Genomic DNA, 14,874 nt, shown 5'->3' with positions numbered 1-14,874 from the left:
TTTGACTAACATTGACTGCTGAAATTTATTGTGTCTTTTCAGCATGCATTGATATGATCCTGTGGGTTTTTCTTGATAAATCATTATTTAGTTTTCCAATAAACGTTTGCTGTTAAGTGTGGACTTTTGGGGTCTTAGGTTTATGGGGATATCCCTACTAGACTCCCTATCTTGGATAGTAGTTGAACTTTATCATTTGTAACTTGCACCCCATGAGACTAATCCACAAAGAGCTCAGATCCATTCAATTCAGCAAATACTATCAAGGCAGAAGCTTATCTCAGTGTCTCCTGCTCCATGGTTTCTTTTTCAACATGCTTAAGAATTTCTTTCTTGTCAATTTCATAGAAGAATGTGTTGTTGTCAATTTCACCCACCACTTTCAGTTATTTTCAATTGTCAGTGGGAGATCTGAATTCCCTTTTGCTATATTAGAAGAAAGCTTTGACATTCTTTATCACCTTGTATTAATTTGTTCTTTCTAATAGTCACTCTATTGTTTTATTTACTTTTTTTTTTTTTTTTGGTTTAAATGGGAAAATAAAATCCATTCACATTTGCCTTACACAGATATTCTTTTTTTTAATATTTATTTTATTTTGAGAGAGAGAGAGAGAGAGAGAGCTAGAATGTGTACATGAGTACAGGAGGGACAGAAACAGAGGGAGTGAGACAGTCCCAAGCAGGCTCTATGTTGTCAGCACAGAACCTGACATGAGGCTCAATCCCAGGAACTGTGAGATTATGATGTGAGTTGAGATCAAGAGTCCAATGCTCAACCGACTGAGCCACCCCAGCACCCCTACACTAATAGTCTTGATTCAAATTTTTCTTTTTTTATGTTAGTATTGTTTCTTTTTTCTTTTGCATTTTTTTTCCTTTTTGTCTCATTTTTATTGACTTAGTCAAGTTTTTATTATATATTTATTTTTTCCTTGTCTGGTATGGAATATCCTGTTTCACCTCTGTCTTCCATTAGTGTTTAGCTTCCATTTGTCAATACTCATAAATACGATTTCTTTCTCTATTGGGGCACCTGGGTGGCTCAGTTGGTTAAGTGTCCGACGTCAGCTGTCATGATCTTGCGGTTTGTGAGTTTGAACCTTGCGTCGGGCTCGTTGCTGACAGCTCAGAGCCTGGAGTTTGCTTCCAATTCTGCGTCTCCCTCCTTCTCTGCCCATCCCCTGTTCACACTCTCTCAATAATAAATAAATGTTAAAAAAATGAAAAAAAATTCTTTCTCTGTTAAAACATGAAAAATATATTTAACCATAAAACTTTATTCCAAAAAAATGAAAACAAAACTTTCATTCCATAATGACCCACCCACCCATTAACATATCTTTTGAATAAACAAATGAGATGAAGAGTGCATTAGAAAGAACTGTTAACAGAGTAGATCAGAAGAAAGAGAGAATAAGCAATATGGAATATGGAAACCTAGAAATGATTCAGGTGGAAGAAGAGAACTAAGATTTTTACACAAATGAAGAAACCCTATGAGAGCTATCAGACTCCATTAGAAGAGCCAAATAAACATAATCTGTATATAAGAAGGAAAAGAAGAGAACAAGAGGCAGAGAAGTTATTTAAAGAAATAATAGTTGATAATTCACAAATCTTGGGAAAGAACTAGACATACAAGTTAATCCATCACCTTACTACTTTAATGTAAAGACACCCTCTCCAAGACATGAAGCTGTCAAATCTCAATGATAAAGAAAGAATCTTAAAGGCAATCAGGCAAAAAATAAAGTACCTAAAAAAGAAATCCCCATCATCAGAAACTCTGCTGGCCAAAGAGAAAGTAACATGACATATTCAGTGTAATGAAAGATTAAAAACTGTCGACAAAGAATTCTCTATCCAGCAAAGTCACCCTTCATACTCAAGGAGGGATAAAAATTACCCCAGACAAACAAAAGCTGAGGGAGTTCACCACCACTAGGCCAGCCTTGTAAGAAATGTTGAAAGGAGCTCTTCTATCTGAAATGAAGAGACAAAAACACACAAAACCTTGAGTAAGAGGATAAGCAGAATCAGAAAATTATAACTCTTTTAGAATAAGGTGTTAAACACTTATTTACTGCATATAGGTTAAAAGAAAAAATGTGTTAAAATAACTGTAACTGGGACACCTGGGTGGCTCAGTCGGTTGAGCGTCGGACTTCAGCTCAGGTCACGCCCCACATCGGGCTCTGTACTGACAGCTCAGGGCCTGGAGCCTGCTTCGGATTCTATGTCTTTCTCTCTCTCTCTGCCCCTCCCCCCCTCATGCTCTGTCTCTCTCTTTCTGTCAAAAATAAATAAACATTAAAAAAATTAAAAAAATAAAATAAAATAACTGTAATTATCACATTTTTGTAACAGATTAAGCATAAAAAAAGATAACTAATGACAACAAAAATAGAGAAGAGGAGGAAAATGATGAGACTTTCATGGGCAAATGAAGACAAATTTCTATCATCAACTGAAAGAAGACTATTTTATCTATGAAATGTTTTATACAAACCTCATGGAAACCACATGAGGTTTGGAGCAAATACATAAAGCATTTTTAAAAAGCGGAGAGAATGAACAAATCAAGAGAGAAATCCACCAACTTTAAGAGGTACTAACACTAGGAAAAGAAAAATGGAGACACAAAACAAGTAGAAAAAAAAGATAAAATGGTAGCAATAAGTTTCCATATGTCAACAATCACCTTAAATATAAATAGATTGAACACATCAATTAAAAAGCGAAGAGTAATAAGAGACAATTATATGCTGCTTTCAGAAGACTCATCTCAGCTCTAAAGAATAACATAGGCTCAAAGTGAAGGGGTGGAAGAAGATACTTCAAGCAAAGAAAGCAGGTATAGTCATACTTTTATCAGACAAAGTAGACTTCAAGCCAAAAATAGTTGCAAGAAACAAAGGTGATTATATAATGAAAAGAGGTCAATACATCATGAAGATATAACAATTATAACTATATGCAATCCCAAAATTCTAGCACCAAAATATATCAAGCAAATATTAATAGATCCTAAAAGAGAAAGACAACAACAATAATAATAGGATCTTCAGTATCCCATTATCAGTAATGGATAGATCATCCGCAAAGAAAATTATCATATCAACATTGGAATTGAGCCGTAAATGGACCTCACAGGCATATATACAACATTCAATCCACTAGCAGCAAAATATACATTCTTCTCAAGTGCACATGAAATATTCTGCAGGATAGGTCATATGGTAGACCGTAAAACAAATCTTAGCAAATGTAAGAAGATTAAAATCATACCAACTACCTTCTCTGCCAGTAATGGCATAAAATTAGAAAACAACAAGAGGAAAGTAAGTAGTTCTTCAAATATGTGGAAAGTAAACAACACATTTCTAAACAACTAATGGGCCAAAAAAAGAACAAGTAAATAAGAAAATATCTTGAAATAAATGAAAACGAAAATAAAACATATCAAATTTAGTGGGATAATGAAAAAATAATTCTGAAAGTTTACAGAAACAAATGCATATATTAATAAATTAGAAAGATTTCAAATAAACACCTTAAAGAACTAGAAAAAAAATTAAACCCAAAAATAGAGGAATAAACTAACAAAAATCAGGGCAGAAATAAACAAAATAGAGATCAAACAACAGAAAATATCAACAAAACTAAAAGGGTTCTTTGAAAATATAAACAAAATTGACAACCTTCTAGCTAGATTAAGAAGAAAGAGAGAAGATTCAAATATATAAAATTAGAAGTGAAGAAAACAGGGGCACCTGGGTGGCTTAGTCAGTTAATCGTCCAACTTTGGCCCAGGTCATGATCTCACAGTTGTGAGTTCAGGGCCCCTCATCGGGCCCTGTGCTGACAGCTCAGATCCTGGAGCCTGCTTCAGATTCTGTGTCTCCCTCTCTCCGCCTCTCTCCACTCATGATCTATCTCTCTGTGTCTCTCAAAAATAAATAAATGTTAAAAAATTTAAAAAAAAAGAAATGAAGAAAACATTACAAGTAATTCTACAGAGATGTCAGATAATTACAAGAGATTATGATGAACAATTATATGACAACAAATTATATACCTAGAAGAATTGGATACATTTCCAGAAATACACAACCTACCAAGACTGAGTCAGAAAAAAATAAGAAAATTTGAACAGATGAATAACAAGAGATAGCATCAGTAGTCAAAATTTCCTAACAAAGAAAATTTCAGGAACAGAGAACTTCACTGGTGAATTATACCAAACATCTTAAGGAATTAATATCAATTCTCCTCAAACTCATCCAAAATATCGACAAAGAGGGTCCACTCCCAAACTCAATCTACGAAGCCAGCATTACCGCGATACACAAGCCAGACAAGAATATCACAAGAAAAACAACAACAACAACAGCAACAAACCTATAGACTAACACACCTCATAAATATAGATGCAAACATTCTCAACAAAATATTAGCAAACCAACTTCAAGAACACATTAAAAGAATCATACCCCATGACCAGGTGGGATTTATCTCTGGCATGCAAAGATAGTTTAACATACACTAATCAATAAATGTAATTCACCACATCAATAAAATAATATCAGATCATCATATCAATAGACATACACCAAAAAGCATCTGACAAAATGCATTATCCTTTCATGATAAAAACCTTTACTAGCTTATATATAAAAGGGAGATGACTCAACATAACAAAAGCCATGTACAATAAACCCATTGCTAACATACTCAATGGAGAAAAATTGAACAGATTTGCTCTGAGATCAGGTAGAAGATAAGGGTTGCCCACTCTTGTCAGTCCTACTCAATATAGTATTGAAAGTGCTACCTAGGGCAATTAAGCAAGTGAAAGAAATAAAAGGTATCCAAATCAGGAAGGCAGAAATAAAATTTTTGCTATTTGCTGACAATAAGGTCTTATATAGAGAAAATCCCCCCAAAATGATCAGAAACCTGTTGGAATTAATCAATGATTTCAGTGAAGAGACAGGTTACAAGATCAAATCAACTTACAGAAATCAGTGATATACCTTTACACTAATAATGAAACATTGGAAAACAAAATTAAAAGAAAACTATCCCACTCACAATAGCATCAAAAGCATTGAAATACTTAGAAATGAATGTATCCAAGGAAGTGAAATATCTATACAACGGAAACTACAAAACTTTGCTGAAAGAAATTGAAGATGTCACAAATACATAGAAAGACATCCTGTGTTCATGTATTGAATAAATATTGTTAAAATGGACATTTTACCCAAAGCCATCTACGGATTCAATGGAATAGCCATCAAAATACCAAAACATTCTTCACAGAAATAGAAGAAACAATTCTTCAAATCTGTGTGGAACCATAAAAGACCTGGAATAGCCAAAGCAATCCTGAAGAAAGATCAAAATTGAAGGTATCACACTTCCTGATTTCAAAAATAGTATGGTGCTGGCACAAAACCACACACTAGACCAATGAAACAAAACGGAGAGCACAGAAACACATGAAGAACAATGAAAATGGACCCCTATCTCACATCACTCACAAATATTAACTCCAAATGAATCAAACAATGTACAAACTTATAGAAGAAAATATAGGGAAGAAATTCATTGATATTGGTCTCGGCAATAATTTTTTGAAACGCCAAAAGCACAGAAGAAAAAAAATCAACAAGCAGTATTACATGAAACTCAAAAGCTCCTGCACAGCAAAAGAAACAATCAACAAAATGCAACAGGGAGATGATTTTTGTAAGCCGAACATTGGGTAAAGTGTCAATATCCCAAATATATAAAGAACAAACAAAACTTAATAACAAAACTAAAAACACTTTGATTAAAAAATGAGCGTAAAAACTAAATAGAGGATTTTCCCAAAAGGACATCAAAATGACCAACAGGCACATAAAAAGATGCTCAATGTCACTAATCATCAGGGAAATGCAAATCAAAACTACAATAAGATACCACTTCACTCCTGTTAGAATGGCTATTATCAAAAATAAAAGAGACACAGGTGCTGGCAAGGATGGGGTGAAAAGTATTTTAACACCGTTGGTGCAAATGTAAATTCGTCCAACCACTGTGGAAAACAATATGGAGTTTCCTCAAAAAAATAAAACATTGATCCACCATATGATCCAATAACTCCTCTTCTACATACATACCCAAAGGAAATGAAAACAGGATTTCAGGGAGATACACGCACACTCATATTTATTGTAGCATTATACACAATAGTCAAGATATGGAAACAATGTAAGTGCCCCCAGTAGATGAATGGATAAAAAATATGTGGTGTATATACACAATGGAATGCTTTTCAGCCACGAGAAAGGAAGATATTCTGCCATTTGCAACAAGATAGATGGAACTTGAACACTTTATGCTAAATGAGATAAAACATACAGAGAAAGACCAGTACTATATGATATCGCTTATATGTGGAATCTAAAAATGTCAAACTTTAAAAGAAAACAACAGAAAGTAAAATGGTAGTTACTGGGGTACTGGGGTGTCAGCACAAGATTGATGGTGCTTAAGGATACAAGTGTGTATCCACACTACTAGATGAGTAGTAAGTAAGCCATAGAGATCTAATGCACAGAATAATTTAGTCAATAATACTGTACTATAATAATGTAATATGGTAAATATTGTTTCAACGGCAATCATATTACAATATATAAGTGTATCAAAGTAGCATGCTGCATACCTTAAAGTTAGAAATTGTAACATGTGAAATTTATCAAATTAAAAAAAAAAAAAAAAACTACGAAAAGCCAAAGGCATGGGTAAAGAATTGAGAAAAATAATTCAATTTATGTCTTTCTAACTTTGGTAAACAATGCTTTTCACAAATCAGTCACAAAGCTCTTCAGACACACTGATATTCTCTACTTTATTTAGTTTTTGTTTTTGTTCTTGTTTAAAGCATGCCTCACTCTCACATTTCAAAGCGTTTGCTTTCTGTCTGGACTTTCCCTTCCATGTTACTACCCTGCTATTTATCTTTCAAAACCCTGATTAGATATTTCTGAGCATTCTTACCAGCTCCCTCAGGTAGGAATCGATGAGTGTCCTTGAAGCAAATTTATTTTTGCCATATTGCCTTTCTCTGTTTAGATATCTGCCTCACTAGATTAAATATCTCAAGGCTAAAAATCATGTCATTTCTTTTTTATATAGGCCTAATATCTGGCAGTGCTGAGACATCACAGTTACTAAATAAACATTTACTAAATAAGCAAGTTAATTGGGCAATTCGTAAACTTTCAGGCATCCTTACTCTACTGTAGGACACTAAACATTGTATTAGATCCAGAAATTATAGCTTCATATATTATGTATACATTTTGCTTTAAATTCCAATTTTATAAATTCAACTGAGTAATTAAATGCTTTGACTAACACCATGAAAAAAAAAATTCACCTAACGATTAGTTGATAAAAACTAGCAACTGATTTTCATCAAAATGTGCAGCAAGAAAAGTGATTTTTTTTAATTTAGTAAAAAATGTATATATCAAGTTTTAAAAAAAGAATTATTTTTAAATTTTTATCTCCTTTCTAGGTCATAATTTTCACTGGGCATGATTCCATTTTAGATGAGATTTTTCAAACTTTAACTTGGACCAAAGGTGAACTTGCTTGAGAGTTTGAACTAAATTGCTTCAGCCATTCTTGAGTTATGTGAAGGTGAGAGTACATTTTTCATGCACCTAACTAAAATAGGCTCCAACCTTTTCTACTTACGTAAGTCACAAATGACTAATGCTATATATTTTAAACTTGACAGTATTATTACATTTCTCAAAGAAACCTCTAAATTTGAAAGAAAATATCTAATCATTTTTAAGATGACAAAAATTTTCCATTTATGATCCAAAAACTGCTAATAGAGGACTGTAGTTTAAAAGTAAAGAAAATACAATTAAGGTCAGCTCAGATTTCTATCTAGATTAGATAGAAAAAAGGATATAGGACAAATATCAAATTAGTGTAGCATTTCAGGGCAGAAATGTTAGGAAGCTAATGCACTTTAAAGTGCACTTTAAAATGTAAAAGTAATTTAACCTCAACCTTTTACAATCCAGCTGGAGGCAGAAGCAGCAATCTGAAATATAAATTCTATGTCCAGCACATCCTCTAGTGAGTTTCGATCACTTAAACTTTTAGCTCCTCTTTAAGCAGTGTGATGGGGAAAATGTCCATTATCAAGCAGAATAAAATAAATTTGGTATTACATATCCCAAATAGCTTTTTAAACCTAGCTAAGTCTTAATTAATTACTTGGGCAAAAGTGCTCCAATGTTAAGATGAAGGAATAATATATTGATAGTTTAAAATGTTGAAAAGGGAATATGCAGTATATTTTTAGAACTTTACATTTATATCGATGTCATCTTTTTGGATTTATTTAGACCCCAGCTTACTGAGATGGTTTTGGATCTCTATTCACTTCCTTTGCAGTATCCACCAACTGGTAGTCCTGTCTTTTCTGTCAATGTATGCAAGTCAGGGATTAAATGGATGAATAGGGAAGACATAGGCATTGCATCATTCAATTCTAGAAGGTATTATCTGTGGAGTGTTATATGTAACAGGAAATAAGAACCTCTCCAAGTGTTAAGCAACTTTGTAGTATGGTTCAAGAGGGCTTAACTGGAATTGGCATGCAGCCTTCTTTGGAAAATAATAAAATGATTTGGGGCGCCTGGGTGGCTTGGTCGGTTAAGCGTCTGACTTCGGCTCAGGTCATGATCTTACGGTCCGTGAATTCGAGCCCCGCGTCGGGCTCTGTGCTGACAGCTCAGAGCCTGGAGCCTGTTTCAGATTCTGTGTCTCCCTCTCTCTTTGCCCCTCCCCTGTTCCTGCTCTGTCTCTCTCTGTCTCAAAAATAAATAAATGTTAAAAAAAAATTAAAAAAAAAAGAAAAGAATAAAATGAAATCAGGGAGAGTAACTAGAAAGCTTTACAATGGGAAGTGCCGGATTTAGGCTCCTCTCAGGAATGGAAAAGAAGGAATGGGAACGAGAGACATCTGCAGAACCCATTCATCGATAGGTAGAGAGAATAAATGGAGAGAATGGCATACAGACAGCTTATCTGTAACCATTTAGAATTTGATGAAAATGTGATAAACAGAAGAAAGTATTTTAGGTTATTGAAAACATAAGAAAGAAACGGATTGGAGGAGGAGAATCGGAGTGCATCTTTCGGAGTTGTCAACAAAGTTTGGCATTTGGTAAACCATGAAATACACAAAACAGATTTTTTTGACATTTCTTATATCCCGATAGTTCTATTAATAAAAGCTTATTTCAAAGGCACAATTGTTTATTAACAAAGTCCTTCCTATATTGAATTAAACTGAGAGTAACTGGTATATAGGTCATTTAGGTCCTCATACCATACTTCATGCCATACACTCTTCTACAAAACTGCAAATATTTGTCAGCAAAATGTTTATTTTGCAGATAAACATTCTTAAAATTTTGCTTGTTTTCTCAGTCAGTCAAAAAGTGCTATTATTTAAGAGAGGAGAATCAAGCTTTCTCCTGTCTCTTTAGTCATGAAAAACAAGTCCTTTGTTAAAAAGATAAAGGGCAAGTCAAGGACATTTAGACCCAATAATCCCATTATCCCTAATTAATGGTAACAATATGGGCAAAATTGAATCTGACCACTCATAAAAATAAAGATTTTTAAGTTTGGGATTCCTGAATTATTTTTATTCCCTGTAATTTGAAAAGGAGAATTTTGCTGTGTTCTAAAATCTCTTTCCCCAATAGTCTTCCAGTCATTATGGGAAACACATAAATTCACCAGGGCATAGCCTCCATCTCAGGTTCAATGAGTTTCATAAATTCCAATAAATGGATTATTATACTGCAGGTTAGTTCTAATAAGTAATCTACCATTTTCTACCCTTTGATTTGGTCCTTTCTTTAATAACCAACTTCATTTTGGGGCACCTGGGTGGAGCAGTTGGTTGAGCAGAGGAATCTTGATTTCAGCTCAGGTCATGATCTCATGTTCTTGAGAACAAGCCCCATGTCAGGCTTCAAGTTCAGTGGAGCCTGCTTAAGATTCTCTCTCTCTCCCCTCTCTCCCTCTGCGTTTCTCCCTCGCTCTTACTTTCTTTCTCTAAAAAAAAGAAAAAATTTTTTTGAAATAATAAAAAATAACCAACTTTTTGGTAAAGGGTAAAGAGATTCTGGCTTATTTTTCCTCTTTTCAAATTATTTTTTCTTTCTGTATGAGAGCTTGTTTCTGAGCCCTTTGTTGATCTGTTTCATAAGCATAATTAATAAAGTTAACATTTACATAGTACTTAATATATGCGGGCAATGTTCTTTTTTTTTTTTTTTTTTTTTTCCTCCATGTGTCCAGGGCATGGACCAGGCACCGGCACAAACCAAAAGCCAAGCTGGGATAAACAAGGAATTGTTTTGCCCCAGACTGATATGAGGCTGGCACCACTGACCAGGCGCCACTCCACCCAGGTCAGGGACCGCGGGCAATGTTCTAAGCACCTTAAATATAATAACTTTTTTCATGACAGCCATATAACATAAGTTCTATTATTATCTCCTTTTTACAGATGATTAAAATGATAGAGCAGATAACTAACTGGAGCAAAATCACACAATCAATAAATGGGGACCCTAGCCTACAGGCATGTGACTCCAGAATCAGAACTTGTCACTGCTCTGCTCTCCTGGCTCTTTTAGACATTATGTGACATGCTGATATGTACAAATATGTAGAGAAAGGGAAACGAAAAGATATTTTTCGCTAAAGTTTTTTTTTTTTAATTTTTTTTCAACGTTTATTTATTTTTGGGACAGAGAGAGACAGAGCATGAACGGGGGAGGGGCAGAGAGAGAGGGAGACACAGAATCGGAAACAGGCTCCAGGCTCTGAGCCATCAGCCCAGAGCCCGATGCGGGGCTCGAACTCACGGACCGCGAGATCGTGACCTGGCTGAAGTCGGACGCTTAACCGACTGTGCCACCCAGGCGCCCCTAAAGTTTTTAATCCCACCTCCAGAAATGCAATAGAAGAAATTGGGAAAAACACACAGTCTCACAAGGGCTAGTTATCATCTGTTGACAGGTAGATAAATCAATTTCAGAACAATAAGGGAGAGGTAGGATGCAAAAGTATTTTTTTCTGTCATTTAAATCGATATAATATTTAACGATATCTTTTTAAAAATTATGAAGATTGAAAAGATCAGTGGTTGCTGGTGTCTGTGGGGAGCAGGAGAGAAGGAATGAATAGACAAAGCACACATAATTTTTAGGGCAGTGAAAATATTCTGTATGATACCATAATAATGGATATATATATATCGTTATACATTTTTAAATATTTTTGTGTTCATTTATATTTGAGAGAGAGAGACAGGGAGAGACAGAGCATGAGTCAGGGAGGGGCAGAGAGAGAGGGAGACACAGAATCTGAAGCAGGCTCCAGGCTCTGAGCTGTCAGCACAGAGCCCGACGTGGAGCTTGAACCCACCAACCAGGAGATCATGACCTGAGCCCAAGTTGGACGCTTAGCTGACTGAGCCACCCCAGGTGTCCCCATATCATTATACATTTATCCAAACCCATAGGATTTATACCACCAAGAGCAACCTATAATGTAAACTATGGGCTTTGGTCATTATGATGTGTCAATGTCCATTCATCCACTGTATCAGAAGTACCACTCTGGTGGGGGATGTTACTAATGGGAGAGGCTATGCATGTGTGATTGCAGGCAGTATATGAGAAATCTCTGATCTTCCCCTTAATTTTATTGTAAACCTAAAACTCCTCTAAAAACAAAAACTCTTAAAAAAAACCAATGCTAAAGAGCTCATGAACCATGCTCATACTTTCCAAAAAACTAACAGTTCCTTATTTTACTTTCCAGAGCTATTCTCAAAAGTGGGAAAAATAATCCCGTGTGTCTTGCATTCAGACATGAATGATTAATAAAAAGATAATTAACACAAAGAATTGGATTCTTATTCACCCAATAAATGAAAAAATACAACTCTCTCCCTAAAGAAGGGCTGTCAGATTTACCGTGAAACAGATTCAACAGATAGTCAATCTCTACACAGTTTAAGAAGACAGTTTTTCCTTTCTGAGCACCTTTATTCCTGGCAGCTGGGATTTCACAAATTCAACAAAATACACTCAATAAATATTTGTCAAGTGTCACCGTGTACAATCCTGCATGTGCTCCAAGCTTAGGGCAGCAGGCAGTTCAAAGATGAGGAGTTTCTGCCAAAGAGTTTTACAGTTAGTTACACTGATGAGATTTCCTAGCTGAGCTGTGCTGTGATCGTGACGATTTGGAGAGCAGGAAGAGGAATACATAGAATTATTATAAAAGGGCAGTTGTGTGCTCTTATTAAAAATAAGCACTTCCAAAAGAGGGTTTTGAGTTTTCTTTCTGCTTATTAGAAAAGCTGTTACTCTGCTACTTAGAGGCAGGAGAAATATGAGGATTTGAAAGATAAAGGACTACTGGGTATTCCTGTGAAACTTTTCAAAGCTGTCTCAGCATCCGTGCTATAGTTGCCACCACTCACCTAATTTTAGCTACGTGAAACTCTGGGGTTGCTGCAGTTTCTGATTGCTACAACATCATCAATTCTGCTCATGCTGAGTTGGGTTCATTTAATTCCAATTAGCATTTATTGAGCTCCTATCTTGTACTGAGCTCTGGGTGGAGAGATCAGAAGATAAACAAGCTACTCTGGGAATATAATAGGGGCTCAATAACTATATGTTAAATACTTATAGATAACACTTTTTGGCATTTTCACATGCTAGGCATTGTTTGAAAAGCTTTTCAGTTTAACTCATTCAATCATCACTATTCTGCATAATCCCTATTCTAGCGATGGTGAACCTAAGTAGGGGAGAAGTTGAGTGTTTTAATTTGTCCAGGTGTCATGACTAATGATCAGCTGGGATCTGTACTCAGGTATTGTGATTCTAGAATTTACATGTTAAGTATTCAAATTAAGGAGTAAGTGAGTTGATTAATGAATGGATGCATACATGCTTTAAATGATTATGTGAAAGATACTGAGTAAGGAGACCTTTGGAACATGAGTTAAATGGAAACATTTTAAGATAGTATGGGAGAAAACTCCAGTAAGAAAGAAAAATATAAGCAGTGAATTTGGTTCGTTAACCCTAAGTATTTACTAACAGAAATCTTGGTGGGTCATGAGAGAAAGAAACTGACAAACCAACAAAAATAATTCCTGATCAGGTTTCTTGCATACTTTTCAAGGCTAATAGGTTCCTGAAGAGATCTGCAACTCCATACATTTTAGTCTTTTTAAAAATATTTTTATGTTTATTTATTTTTGAGAGAGAGAGAGAGAGAGGGAGAATGAGCAGGGGAGGGGCAGACAGAGAGGGGCACACAGGATCTGAATCAGGCTCCAGGCTCTGAGCTGTCAGCACAGAGCCTGGCACGGGGCTTGAACTCACAAACTGTGAGATCACGAAGCTGAAGTCAGAAGCTTAACTGACTGAGCCACCCAGGCACCCCCATTTTTGTCTTAAATTGAGGGTTGTCAAAATAAAAAAAAAAAAAAAACTTCTGATGGTTGGTTAGTTCCATTCTTCCACACATTATAATCTCACTGACTTCACCCTCCCATTTGGACTTCATCATTATTTCTACCCTGATGCTTGGCATTTACTCCTCTGTAACTGTAACAAACAGGGTGTGCAATTCTGTTAAATTACAGTTGTGTTATAATTTAGAAAACATCCTACCCATTTTCTGCTTTTTCTACATATTATGAATAAAACTGAAATTTCAATTAACATTCAATTAACATATACATAGTATAAACTGCCATTTTTTTCTAACGGCTAACAAAAGACATCTTCTGCATTCACAATGGGCATATTTTATAAAGGCATTGATACTTTTTTTGTTGTTGTTCTATCTTTCCTTTCTTCTTTCTTACTTTCCTAAAGGTTGCCTTGCTAATGTTGTTGGAAAGTTATTAAGGTGATGAATGCTATCCAAGTCCCCTCCTCTGTGGTGGCCCATATATCTAGAATATATGTTTTGTACCTGACTTTTAGCATATCTCTTTCATAGGAATTGTATAAATATAAATAGATTTAAAAAGCAGCAGCATACAGTAGGAGACTATATTTTTTTTAATTATCTAGAATTTTTCCAGGAATCTATTTCTTTCCCAATCCATGTCTTAAATTCTGTCACTTTTATACTACTGGAAGTCAGAACAGTATCAAATGTTGAGGTTTGATTATCAGAGGGAAAGAGAAGATCTTGAAAGAGTCTGTTTTTATATGTTATAAAATAAAGGACTTAAAATATTTCCTTTTATAACTTATTCCTAAGCTATTAGAATTTTTCACTAGTTCTTATAATAATTATCAAATAATTTCATATTGGTTATTAATTGCAAAATTTGTAAATATTAAAGATGTTTAGATTATGGAGGAACAGTACCTAGAGTTGCCACATATATTATTTAAAATGCCTACTTGCCAACAAAAAATTGTGAGGCATTCATAGAAACAAGAAACTATGACCCATATCCTGGAAAAGAAGCAAGAATACAAATTACTTGTGAGAGAAACCAGATGTCAGATTTGACAGAAAAAGGCTTTAAAATAGCCATTATAAATCTTACAGAACTAAAAGAAAGAATGACAAAAGAAGTAATAGAAAGGCAATGTCACATCAAACAGACAATATGAATTTTAAAAATGGAAATTATATTGGGGCACCTGGGTGGCTCAGTTGGTTAAGTGTCCAACTTCGACTCAGGTCATAATATCACAGCTCATGAGTCTGAGCCCT

The 14,874-nt window shown here is 34.9% G+C and overlaps 1 protein-coding gene and 1 non-coding gene across 4 annotated transcripts in view; both read right to left on the bottom strand.

Annotated features, from left to right (window-relative positions):
* The window catches only part of BRINP3 (BMP/retinoic acid inducible neural specific 3), a 402,427-nt gene that overhangs the window by 156,729 nt on the left and 230,824 nt on the right, over positions 1-14,874 (bottom strand). The gene's annotated exons all lie outside the window — the stretch shown is intronic.
* Positions 10,390-10,524, bottom strand: LOC121016190 (small nucleolar RNA SNORA48). The gene has a single exon (XR_005784153.1). It is a non-coding gene; the product is annotated as a small nucleolar RNA SNORA48 (small nucleolar RNA).

This window comes from Herpailurus yagouaroundi, unplaced genomic scaffold, assembly GCF_014898765.1.
Source record: "Herpailurus yagouaroundi ecotype Mexico unplaced genomic scaffold, PumYag 209, whole genome shotgun sequence".
Classification (NCBI taxonomy): Eukaryota; Metazoa; Chordata; class Mammalia; order Carnivora; family Felidae; genus Herpailurus; species Herpailurus yagouaroundi.
Note: the sequence above shows the minus strand (reverse complement) of the source record. Positions and strands in the feature narration are given on the sequence as shown.